A 13,266-nucleotide genomic window follows, 5' to 3' on the forward strand; every position below is an offset into this window, starting at 1 on the left:
GCTTTCCTGCTCCCTCCCTGTCGAGCATCGCAGCCTCTTGGGGGGAGGGGGAGGGCTGCGCTGCATTGCGTGGATATTTGGTAAATCTCCCCCGAAATGTCTTTTACAAACAGTTAACATTGTGAATTATAATTCCAATATGTTTCAATTTAGTAATTTTCAATATCTTTACATCCAACAGAAAACAAGCCTTGAAAGCCTTGTATGAAATGACCATCAATAATGAAGCGAATGCTGTAAATCTTCAATAATAGCAGAAATAATGAGCTACAGTATTCAGCACAGTCGGTGACAGAGGAACCTGCACACAAACTGACAGATCCTGGATGAAGCATCAAGGGCAGTTCAGTGATTGCAAGAGGCTGAGCTGTACACCTCCACGCCGCAAGATGAAGAAATGACCTTAGGAAAACTAAGGCAACAACAATAACAAACCAACTCCTATATAAACAAGTGTCCAGTACCAACTTTGATCATGGGATCTGTATGGTGAGATTACCGCAGTGCTCTGTTTTCTAATATGATGACAAGCCATCATTCCGTGCTCTAGGTGAATTGTAAACTCTTTCTGGACAAACCACAGTAACCAGAGAAGAGCACAACAGAGCGGAGCCAGACAACTGACTGGTAAAGGAAAGAGGAGTTCTTCTATCTAAAATACAGCAGACTGTCCCTATTTGCACCGTTCAGAAGGAAGATACATCTTTACCCTCAAGCGTGCATAGCCATAATCCAATCTAAAGGCATAATCACCTACAAAGACACCTTCTACGTATTAGGAGTGTGGCAAATGTTTGGTGGCTATTGCATTTATTGTTAAAACAGAAATCAAACGTGTAAAATACCGCACACATATAAAGTGTGTGAGAAAAACACAAGTGCTTTATCAGTCATGTCGGCCCATCAGGACATACAATCATGGGATGTAGACAAATATATACCCGACCCCCAGACACTAACCAAGAAAGAAGAATCATATACATGCAGCGAGAGCTTTAGTTTGTCATCACCACTCAAGCTTCATCAGCAAACATACACAGGACAAAAACCATTCAAGTGCAGTGAATGTGTCAAGAGCTTTAGTCAGTTATCAAACCTCCAAACACATCAGAGAACACACACAGGGGAAAAACCATTCAAGTGCAGTGAATGTGCAAAGTGCTTTAGTGAGTTATCAAGCCTTCAAAGACATCAGAGAACACAGACAGGGGAAAAACCATTCAAGTGCAGTGAATGTGTCAAGAGCTTTAGTCGCTTATCAAACCTCCAAAGTCATCAGAGAACACACACGGGGGAAAAACCATTCAAGTGCAGTGAATGTGCAAAGAGCTTTAGTCAGTTATCAAGCCTTCAAAGACATCAGCGAACACACACAGGGGAAAAACCATTCAAGTGCAGTGAATGTGCAAAGTGCTTTAGTGAGTTATCAAGCCTTCAAAGACATCAGCGAACACAAACAGGGGCAAAATCATTCAAGTGCAGTGAATGTGCAAAGTGCTTTAGTGAGTTATCAAGCCTTCAAAGTCATCAGAGAACACACACGGGGGAAAAACCATTCAAGTGCAGTGAATGTGCAAAGAGCTTTAGTCAGTTATCACACCTTCAAAGTCATCAGCGAACACACACAGGGGAAAAACCATTCAAGTGCAGTGAATGTGTGAAGAGCTTTAGTCGATTATCACACCTTCAAAGTCATCAACGAACACACACAGGGGAAAAACCATTCAAGTGCAGTGAATGTGCAAAGTGCTTTAGCCGGTTATCAGACCTAAACAGTCATCAGCGAACACACACTGGGGAAAAACCCTATCATTGTAGTGAATGTGACAGTAGTTTTTGCAGCTCTTCAGCATTAAGGTATCATCAGCGAACTCACACAGGAGAAAAACCATTCAAGTGCAGTGAATGTGCAAAGTGCTTTAGCCGGTTATCAGACCTAAACAGTCATCAGCGAACACACACTGGGGAAAAACCCTATCATTGTAGTGAATGTGACAGTAGTTTTTGCAGCTCTTCAGCATTAAGGTATCATCAGCGAACTCACACAGGAGAAAAACCATTCAAGTGCAATGAATGTGGGAAGAGCTGTGGTCAGTTATCAGACCTAAAAAGTCATCAGCGAACACACACGGGTGAAAAACCCTATCATTGTAATGAATGTGACAGGAGTTATTGCTTCTCTTCAGCATTAAGGAATCATCAGAGAACACACACAAGGGAATAGCCATTCAAGTGCAGTGAATGTGCAAAGTGTTTTAGTCACTTATGAAACCTCCAAACACATCAGCGAATGCACACTGGGAAAAAACCCTATAATTGTAGTGAATGTGACAGTAATTTTCACTTCTCGTCAGCATTAAGGTATCATCAACAAACTCACACAGGGGAAAATAATTCAAGTTCTATGAATGTGGGAAGAGTTTTAGTCGATTATCAGAGCTACAAAGCCATCAGCGAACACACACGGGGGAAAATATAGAAGGGCACTGAAAGTGAGAAGGGCTTTTATCAATGTTCGATCCCACACAACCCTCTGTGAATACACTGCTTCATTTAACTCAATGGAAATAATCCTAGAGATGCAGAGACTCCAAAAGATTTTAAGAACATCAAAAGTAATATTGACCCATCGGAGGACATAGACAAGAGCTGAACAGTGCAGTTATTATGAGAGGAATGAATTACGGAAAAAGATTAAATTCAAATTATGTGGGACATTGAAATACCAGATTATAGAAGAATGGACTAGCAGTAAAGAAGAAAAGCAGATAACCGTATTTGCAGAATTATAAAAGTGTTTGTGTTCAGTGATTGTTCACTACTGTACACATAGCAAAGCAACATGATGTATCAGGATACACAATGGGAGACGAGCACATTGTGGACTAAAAGAAAAGAAACATTCTTGATTTTTATTTGGTGAAGAAGAGATACAAAGAAAAACATTCAATTGCACCTGACCACACTACCTGTAAAAGCAACACTGAACAATACTGGGACTAACAGCGGTACTTTCAGCTAACTTGTCGGATTAAAACCTGTAAATCCAACACACCCAGAGTGGACATGTTGTCAGGGCTCTGGAGATGGAAGCTTCATTGGTTAAATGTATGTGTTACTATTAACAAATGCCACTGCAGTATATATAATGAACTAAAACGAAGCAACGGTGTTCAAGAAATAACCTATTTTTAGATATAAAAGAGCATATACCTTGTTTTTAAGTAATGTTTGCTGCACCTTTTACACACTGTTATCGGTTGATGGATCAGCTTGTGCCTCAAGCCTTATAACACAGTGTGACGCGTGGCTCCTCTCAAGCTTGGCTCTCTCTATTCACTTGCCAAACTCTACTTTTTACCAGAATTGAGCCACTGTAAGCAGCAGACTCTGAATAATTTGGTGAAATAGTGAAATCTCACATCAAAAGCATATATGTGCCAGGACAATCCGTTGCACTCCCAGCAACTCGTCTTCCACACTGATTGTCCCTTGGTCTCAAATGTTCTGAAGGATTTGTTGTATGAATGCCAGAAGTGGCAGTGAGATACATGAAGCTAATGCTAACAGGAGTGTGTGGGAGATAGAGAGGGGGAGAGATAAAGAGAGCGAGAGAAACAAAGAAAGGGTGAGAAAAAGAGAGAAATGGAAGGGGGGGAACAGCAAGTGATCTTTATTCACCTAAAAATAGAAGAAGCAGCCGAATACATGCCAATGTGTGACATCACCAGAAAAAACGGGAAGAATACCTGTGAATTTGTATATTTATTTTTAATAGCTATAGACCCATGTCATGCCAATAAACAGGGCACAAGGAAGGAAAATAGTGAAGGAGCCCATTATCATATGCAAATCACAATAACGTCACATGTAGTGCGTCACAAGAAGTGATGTCAGGCCCTTATAGTAATTTTCACATGAAAAGTCGACGGCCTGATTTAAAAACAAGAAACATACAATAATGTAAAAAGATTTTGGTATCAGTTTTTATACATCATGTGTTTTTCCCACCATCAGTTTGTAACTAAACTCGGAAATGACTGAAAGTGTAAATATTTTTAAACCGATATATGGAACTTGGAAATTAAATTTTTAAACAGTATTTAGTGAATAAATAAAATGTGCTTTAAATTTGTGTTTGTTTCCTGACGTTCTTTATCCAGCCCCTAAGCCCCAAAGTATTTCACATTTGCGGTGTATTAAGCAATAGAAAGGCTAATTTTGTCTAGATCTCTATTCCTCTCTTGCATCGCTCACACAAAAAATAGAAGGGACTAATGGGCTCTGTTCCGGTCTGGCATGCTTAAACCGGCATGCAGGACCAGAACAGAGCCCATTAGTGGGAGTTTTGCCGACGTCTGCCCGTGGTAATAAACACAGTGGAGCTGGTAAAGTTTTTCACGGATAGAACCTTGGCGAGAGGATGCGCAACATATACAGCCATCTGAGTCTACTCCTATTTGTGCAAAAGAAATGACACAAAAAGGCCTGTCATAGGATAATAATTTGCTTCCCTGCACAGACAGTACACTGTTCCAATATTTGGAGGCATTGCTAAAGGCTGCACGAAGGCTGTTCAAATTGTCGTACTTGAAATTATTTCTCCACTGGCTTGGTAGCTACAGATTAACCCATTTTGGTTTGTTGTTTGAGATTCATTTTATAACAAGTATTGGTCCTGAAATGGTGGTGTTGCCACTGAATCGTGCGTAGACCAACACATCACCCATGAGGAACGGCCCCTGAGAGGCAGTGACATCACAAACATCTGATGTTTAAGACCTTCCAGTAGTGAACTGTTTGCTCTTTAGGCATTTGTGGGACCCATCATAGGGTTGAAACTCTTCTTCTTGTAACTATGAATGAGAGTGTATGAGTGTCTGCACTGCCACACAGGTATTGACTAACTCCTCCCTTCATCGTTAGTACTCTCACACGTATGGTGTAGGGACACATATGTTCGCGACTATCATTTTACAAGGCTGGACTTCTGTCAGTTGCATCTATGGCAGTCTTCCCCTTCTGGGCTCATTTGCTTCAATTCCCTTTTAGAGCTATTGTGCATGACTTGTCTCTTCCCTATAAATTGTGGTTCCCATTACATCTCTTCCCCTACTCAGCTTGCCATTGATTATGTGTAATGTTCAAGAGTCTCTCCTCTCATTTTCTCCATTGTACTACATATAGAATTTTGCAATTAGTGTGTTTGTGTTAAGAATTAACATGTAATTTTGCTCAAGTATATTTATTTACATTGCATTTCATGTTCCCACCTTTTGATGTCACCCCAACACCAATATTCACCACTTGTTAGTATTGTTTCTCATTATCATTCCACAATGGTTGTTTTGCTCTCTCCCTTGTGCAGTCACAATTTTTACGCCACGGGGCCTGTCTCCATACTAAGTCGCATTTACATTTGTCTGTCCACTTTTCTTCCTAGGGTTTCCACGTGCTATTGGTGGTCTCGATATACATTTCCCCATTGTTGTGTTTATCTTGGTTTTTGCAACAACTAATTCTATGATTTTCTATTATTTTACTATATGTTTGGTATCTTCCCCAGCCCTGAAGAAGTCACGGGTTACTTCCCTTATGTGACAAAACACCTGTTGACTGGTTGTTTTTCTTTGTTGTATTATTAAATACATTTGCATATTATACTGGTGTCGACCACAGATATTCGTACAATACGAGACATTTCAACCATCACTCAGCATATTTTAGACATTTTGTAAAATGTTCGAGGAATGGAGAGCGGTTATTTGAGTTGGTCTTTATTTGGTGGTTGGGGTTGGATTCTAGAAAAGGTGATATATTTAATTGTTCTTTTAATTTGTTGCTGTGTCTTGATTCACTGTCTTCCCTTATGCTGTTCATACTGTGCTACATATTTCTCTCCCAAAAGGATTTCAGTTCATGATATTAATTCAACTATAATGATTCAAAAGGAGCTGGATACTATTATGCAAATAGATGAGTGTTTTTGGTTCAACTACTTCTCTTGCAGGTTCTGTTCCTGATGTTACTCACACTACTGATGTTTAGTGTCATTTTCTTCCACTTGTTTGCTATGCATATATACATATATTCGTACTTGACATGTTATCGCCTGTATTCATCTATTGTCTCTACTTTTATATTTGTAACAACCTTTACCTGATAGCAAGAATAAAGATGTCCGTGTTAGCTAATAAATGCTAAAAGGAGGGTCTGTTAGAGTTGAAATGTATTACTCCCATATTACTCCTATTTTACCTGATATTATGTTAGCATTTAAGTAGCTATTTCGTGATATATTCTTGCTGTATGCATATGCAATTAATAAGTACAGATGTTACGTTAGGTAGGTTGACAACTGTTCCACCATTTTAGCTTTCGAAGACGCCATTTTGTATTATAATCCAAACTTTTACTTGAAACCTTTACCAGAACTGGTCCTTGGTAAGTTTTGTTTCTCAAAGGTTGAATTTTGCTTGTTAATGCATGCCTTTTCTGTTACATAGAGGCCTTCTCCCACCTGTCTAGTGGGGAGGATAAGATAGACGACCTTGGGCAGTAGGTAACTTGTGCCAGGCTGTGGAATCGAAACGTATGTTCTGTACCCCCATTGTATTATGACGGCTACCAGTGTTTTTCCATAATAGGCAGGTCTTTGTGGGCTCTGAAACATACATAATGTAACTTTATGACTGTAAGAGTCAGTCCCGCGTCAGCCATCATAGGAGGATGGTCAGATTGATTTCCAGTGCAGGGTACTTTGTGAATAAACTAGTTTGCTTCTATTCTCTACTGTGTCATTAACTCTTCATTCTTTGAAGTTTAGAGGAGGTCGAGAGTGGCCCGGGTGGCCCTAGTTGGGTCACTTCCTCCACAACATTTAGTCTTTTCTTTTTACTGGTCTCCACCTCTGTCCATGGCATTTATTCTTCAAAGTGCAGAGCCAGGTTTCTGATGCTATCAGGTACCTGCCTCTATTGGCAGTGCTTTAAAGGGAACTACAGAACTGCAGGTACTCACTCTCCAGCGTACCTGCTTGTGGCTCAGAAGTGCCATACTCTCCCATTACAGGTATCCTACCAATACTGAGAAGTGCAGGTGCTCTCCCTTGTGAAAGGAAGAGGTGCAGGTGCTGTCCCTTGTGAATGAAAGAAGTGCAGGTTTTGTCCCTTGTGAATGAAAGAAGTGCAGGTGTCTCCCATGTGAATGAAGGAAGTGCAGGTTCTGTCCCTTGTGAATGAAAGAAGTACAGGTGCTGTCCCTTGTGAATGAATGTAGTGCTGGTGCTGTCCCTTGTGAATGAATGAAGTGCAGGTGCTGTCCCTTGTGAATGAAAGAAGTGTGCAGGTGCTATCCCTTGTGAATGAAAGAAGTGCAGATGCCGTCCCCTGTGAATGAAAGAAGTGCAGGTGCTGTCCCCTGTGAATGAAAGAAGTGCAGGTGCTGTCCCCTGTCAATGAAAGATGCGCAGGTGCTGTCCCCTGTGAATGAAAGAATTGCAGGTGCTGTCCCCCGTGAATGAAAGAAGTGCAGGTGCTGTCCCTTGTGAATGAAAGAAGTGCAGGTGCTGTCCCCCGTGAATGAAAGAAGTGCAGGTGCTGTCCCTTGTGAATGAAAGAAGTGCAGGTGCTGTCCCCTGTGAATTAAAGAAGTGCAGGTGCTGTCCCTGTGAATGAAAGAAGTGCAGGTGCTGTCCCCTGTGAATGAAAGAAGTGCAGGTGCTGTCCCTTGTGAATGAGAGAAGTGCAGGTGCTGTACCTTAGGAATTAAAGAAGTGCAGTTGCTGTCCCTTGTGAATGAAAGAAGTGCAGGTGCAGTCCCTTGTGAATGAAAGAAGTACAGGTGCTGTCCCCTGTGAATTAAAGAAGTGCAGGTGCTGTCCCCTGTGAATGAAAGAAGTGCAGTTGCTGTACCTTAGGAATAAAAGTAGTGCAGGTGCGTTCCCTTGTGAATGGAAGAAGTGCAGGTGTGGTCCCTTGTGAATGAAAGAAGTGCAGGTGCTGTACCTTGTGAATAAAAGAAGTGCAGGTGCTTTCCCTTGTGAATGAAAGAAGTGCAGGTGTGTCCCTTGTGAATGTAAGAACTGCTGGTGCTGTCCCCTGTGAATGAAAAAGTGCAGGTGCTGTCTCTTGTGAATGAAAGATTTGCAGGTGTCGGCCCCTGTGAATGACAGAAGTGCAGGTGTTGTCACAAAGAAGTGTAGGTGCTGTCCCTTGTGAATGGAAGAAGTGCAGGTGCAGTCCCCTGTGAATAAAAGAAGTACAGGTGCTGTCCCTTGTGAATGAAAGAAGTGAAGGTGCTGTCACAAAGAAGTGCAGGTGCTCTCCCTTGTGAATGAAAGAAGTGCAGGTGCTGTCCCTTGTTCGGTTCAGGTTAGGTTAAGTATTAAGCGCTCAAATTACCCTGGGCCATCTCGGCGCTGACTAGAGACTGGACTCCTGCTAGAGTGGAGCCAGACCAGGGCATTACTTAGAATAGGAAAGCTTTCAGATGTTTCCTAAAAGTGCCATAACTCGAGGTGGCTCGTAGAGCCTGTGGGAGCTGGTTCCAATATCTGAGGGCCAGATAGGAAAAGGCTCTCCCTCCTGTCCGGGTGAGACAGATTCGAGGAACTTGTAACAGTCCCTGTGTACTGGATCTAAGCCACCTACAGGGGCACTATTTAATCAGTTTACGTTGCAAGTAGCGGGGGCCTTTATCGTTAAGAGCGTTGTGGGTTAGGCAGCAGATTTTGAAAAAAGATATTTTTTTCACATTGAGCCAGTGCAGTTCTCTAAGCAACAGAGTTGATGAAGAGCCTGCCGGGCGATTTAAGATCATCCTTGCGGCTGTGTTCTGAGCAATCTGTAATTTGGCCAGGATAGTCTCACCCACTTCAGCCAGCAGGGCATTGCCATAGTCTAAACGACTAGTTACCATTGTGTGAACTAAAGTCCTACGATTATGAGGTAGGTATAAACAGAAATATTTTCCAAAGGAGTCAGAGACCGTAATAGCATGTGCTGGTCGTGGTCGCAATATGGTCTTTCATGGACAGAGAGCGGTCAATTTTTATTCCTAAGTTCCTTACAGAAGGTTTGGGGGAGGGAGCAGAGCCCAATTGGTCTGGCCACCAGTCATCTGACCAGATGTCCGGAGCTTTTCCCATTAACATGATCTCCGTCTTCCCTGGATTGTATTGACGGTAATTCCCAGTCATCCATTCTGAGATCAGCTTCATTGGCGAATCGTGTTTTTTCTAACTCTGGACATTACCCGATAGTGAACATAAGCTGAGTATCATATGCACATGAGATGATTTCAAAGCCCAGCTGTTCCACAATATGAGCCAGAGGGGCCATGTATATATTAATGAGGGTAGGACTCAGACAGGAACCCTGTGGTACTCCCTTCTCTAAGGGCATTTTGGCTGAGGAATAGGGACCTAAGGTAACCATTTGTGTTCTCTCCGACAAAAAGTGTTGTAGCCATTTTAAGGCTGTGCCTTTGTTACTGCAATCAGATAGTCTCTCTGCTAGCTTAGTATGAGAGATAGTGTCAAAAGCTGGGGAGAGATCTAAAAGCATCAGTATTGCGGAACCGCCTGAGTCTATAGTCTGTCTTAATGAGTCGGTAACCTCCAGAATGGCGGTTTCTGTACTAAAGCCTGGGCGAAAGCCCGACTGTGAAGGATCCAGGATTTCATTCTGTTCCAAATAGGAACTAAGTTGATTGTTTATGATGTTTTCCAGGAGTTTACCCAGGAGAGATAAAAGGGAAATAGGCCGATAATTGCTAAGGGTTGCAGGGTCCACTACAGGTTTCATAAGAATAGGGCGGACCACTGCTTCTTTCCAGGGGGGTGGAATTATACCTGTAGATATAGAGCAATTGAAGATGTCACAAATTGCTGGGGCACAGCTCTTGGCTAGGAGAGCCATGATTTTTGGGGGGCATGAATCATTTGGAGACCCTGATTTTCTCAAGGCTAAGCCTTTTAGGACCTCCTCAATGGTGACCAATTTTCTCAAGGCTAGGCCTTTTAGGACCTTCTCAATGGTGACCAACTTAAAGCTCTCCAGAGAGCAATTTGGTGTCTTCTGCTTCTCCAGTTTGGCCAGAGTTGTGAATTAAAGAAGTGCCGGTGTCTCCCTTGTGAATGAAAGAAGTGCAGGTGCTGTCCCCTGTGAATGAAAGAAGTGCAGGTGCTGTCCGTTGTGAATGAAAGAAGTACAGGTGCGTTCCCTTGTGAATGTAAGAAGTGCAGGTGCTGTCCCCTGTGAATGAAAGAAGTGCAGGTGCGTTCCCTTGTGAATGTGAGAAGTGCAGGTGCTGTCCCTTGTGAATGAAAGAAGTGCAGTTACTGTCCCCTGTGAATGGAAGAAGTGCAAGTGCTGTCCGTTGTGAATGAAAGAAGTGCAGGTGCTGTTCGTTGTGAATGAAAGAAGTGCAGGTGTAGTCCGTTGTGAATGAAAGAAGTGCAGGTGCTTTCCCTTGTGAATGTAAGAAGTGCAGGTGCTTTCCCTGTGAATGTAAGAAGTGCTGGTGCTGTCCCCTGTGAATGAAAAAAGTGCAGGTGCTGTCTCTTGTGAATGAAAGAAGTGCAGGCGCTGGTCCTTGTGAATGAAAGAAGTGCAGGTGCTATGAAACAAGTGGAGGTGCTGTCACAAAGAATTGCAGGTGCTGTCCCCTGTGAATGACAGAAATGCAGGTGCTGTCCCCTGTAAATGAAAGAAGTGCAGGAGTTGTCCCTTGTGAGAGATAGAAGAGCAGGTGCCGTCCCCTGTGAATGCCAGAAGTGCAGGTGCTGTTACAAAAAAGTGACGGGTGCTGTCCCCTGTGAATTGTGAATGCCAGAAGTGCAGGTGCTGTTACAAAAAAGTGCAGTTGCTGTCCTCTGTGAATGAAAGAAGTGCAGGTGCCGTCCCTTGTGAATGAAAGAACTGCAGGTGCTGTCCCTTGTGAATGAAAGAAGTGCAGGTGCTGTCCCCTGTGAATGAAAGAAGTGCAGTTACTGTCCCCTGTGAATGGACGAAGTGCAGGTGCTGTCCGTTGTGAATGAAAGAAGTGCAGGTGCTGTTCGTTGTGAATGAAAGAAGTGCAGGTGCTGTCCATTGTGAATGAAAGAAGTGCAGGTGCTTTCCCTTGTGAATGTAAGACGTGCAGGTGCTTTCCCTTGTGAATCTAAGAAGTGCTGGTGCTGTCCCCAGTGAATGAAAAAAGTGCAGGTGCTGTCTCTTGTGAATGAAAGAAGTGCAGGCGCTGGTCCTTGTGAATGAAAGAAGTGCAGGTGCTATGAAAGAAGTGGAGGTGCTGTCACAAAGAATTGCAGGTGCTGTCCCCTGTGAATGACAGAAATGCAGGTGCTGTCCCCTGTAAAGTAAATGAAAGAAGTGCAGGAGTTGTCCCTTGTGAGAGATAGAAGAGCAGGTGCCGTCCCCAGTGAATGCCAGAAGTGCAGGTGCTGTTACAAAAAAGTGACGGGTGCTGTCCCCTGTGAATGAAAGAAGTGCAGGTGTCATCCCCTGTGAATGCCAGAAGTGCAGGTGCTGTTACAAAAAAGTGCAGTTGCTGTCCTCTGTGAATGAAAGAAGTGCGGGTGCTGTCCCTTGTGAATGAAAGAAGTGCAGGTGCTGTCCCCTGTGAATGACAGAAGTGCAGGTGCTGTCACAAAGAAGTGCAGGTGCTGTCCCTTGTGAATGAAAGAAGTGCAGGTGTTGTCACAAAAAAGAACAGGTGCTGTCCCCTATGAATGAAAGGAGTGCAGGTGTCTCCCTTGTGAATGAAAGCAGTGCAGGTGCTGTTCCCTGTGAAAGATCCCTGTGAAAGAAAGAAGTACAGGTGCTGTCCTTTGTGAATGAAAGAAGTGAAGGCGCTGTCCCTTGTGAATGAAAGAAGTGCAGGTGCTGTCCCTTGTGAATGAAAGAAGTGCAGGTGCTGTCACAAAGAAGTGCAAGTGCTGTCCCTTGTGAATGAAAGAAGTGCAGGTGCTGTCCCCTGTAAATGAAAGAAGTGCAGGTGTTGTCCCCTGTGAATGACAGAAGTGCAGGTGCTGTCACAAAGAAGTGCAGGTGCTGTCCCTTGTGAATGAAAGAAGTGCAGGTGCTGTCTATTGTGAATGAAAGAAGTGCAGGTGCTGTCCCTTGTGAATGAAAGAAGTGCAGGTGCTTTCCCTTGTGAATGTAAGAAGTGCAGGTGTGTCCCTTGTGAATGTAAGAACTGCTGGTGCTGTCCCCTGTGAATGAAAAAAGTGCCGGTGATGTCTCTTGTGAATGAAAGAAGTGCAGGTGCTGTCCCTAGTGAATGAACGAAGTGCAGGTGCCATACCTTGTGAATGAAAGAAGTGCAGGTGCTATCCCTTGTGAATGAAAGAAGTCCAGATGCCGTCCCCTGTGAATGAACGAAGTGCAGGTGCCATACCTTGTGAATGAAAGAAGTGCAGGTGCTGTCCCCTGTGAATGAAAGAAGTGTAGGTGCTGTCCCTTGTGAACGGAAGAAGTGCAGGTGCAGTCCCCTGTGAATGAAAGAAGTACAGGTGCTGTACCTTAGGAATAAAAGAAGTGCAGTTGCTGTACCTTGTGAATGAAAGTAGTGCAGGTGTGGTCCCTTGTGAATGGAAGAAGTGCACGTGTGGTCCCTTGTGAATGAAAGAAGTGCAGGTGCTATCCCATGTGAATGAAAGAAGTCCAGATGCCGTCCCTTGTGAATGAAAGAAGTGCAGGTGCCATCCCTTGTGAATGAAAGAAGTGCAGGTGATGTCCCCTGTGAATGAAAGAAGTGCAGGTGTCATCCCCTGTGAATGCCAGAAGTGCAGGTGCTGTTACAAAAAAGTGCAGTTGCTGTCCTCAGTGAATGAAAGAAGTGCAGGTGCCGTCCCTTGTGAATGAAAGAACTGCAGGTGCTGTCCCTTGTGAATGAAAGAAGTGCAGGTGCTGTCCCCTGTGAATGAAAGAAGTGCAGGTGTCATCCCCTGTGAATGACAGAAGTGCAGGTGCTGTCACAAAGAAGTGCAGGTGCTGTCCCTTGGGAATGAAAGAAGTGCAGGTGTTGTCACAAAAAAGAACAGGCGCTGTCCCCTATGAATGAAAGGAGTGCAGGTGTCTCCCTTGTGAATGAAAGCAGTGCAGGTGCTGTTCCCTGTGAAAGAAAGAAGTACAGGTGCTGTCCTTTGTGAATGAAAGAAGTGAAGGTGCTGTCACAGAAAAGTGCAGGTGCTGTCCCTTGTGAATGAGAGAAGTGCAGGTGCTGTCCCTTGTGAATGAAAGAAGTGCAGGTGCTGTCACAAAG

The 13,266-nt window shown here is 43.6% G+C and overlaps 1 pseudogene across 1 annotated transcript; it reads left to right on the plus strand.

Annotated features, from left to right (window-relative positions):
• Positions 1-209: 209 nt before the first annotated feature.
• LOC147737394 (uncharacterized) lies at positions 210-4,062 on the plus strand (annotated as a pseudogene). Its single transcript, XR_015297121.1, has one exon. The product of XR_015297121.1 is annotated as an uncharacterized LOC147737394 (transcript).
• The last annotated feature ends 9,204 nt before the right edge of the window (positions 4,063-13,266 follow it).

Source organism: Lissotriton vulgaris, chromosome 1_1, assembly GCF_964263255.1.
Source record: "Lissotriton vulgaris chromosome 1_1, aLisVul1.2, whole genome shotgun sequence".
NCBI lineage: Eukaryota > Metazoa > Chordata > Amphibia > Caudata > Salamandridae > Lissotriton > Lissotriton vulgaris.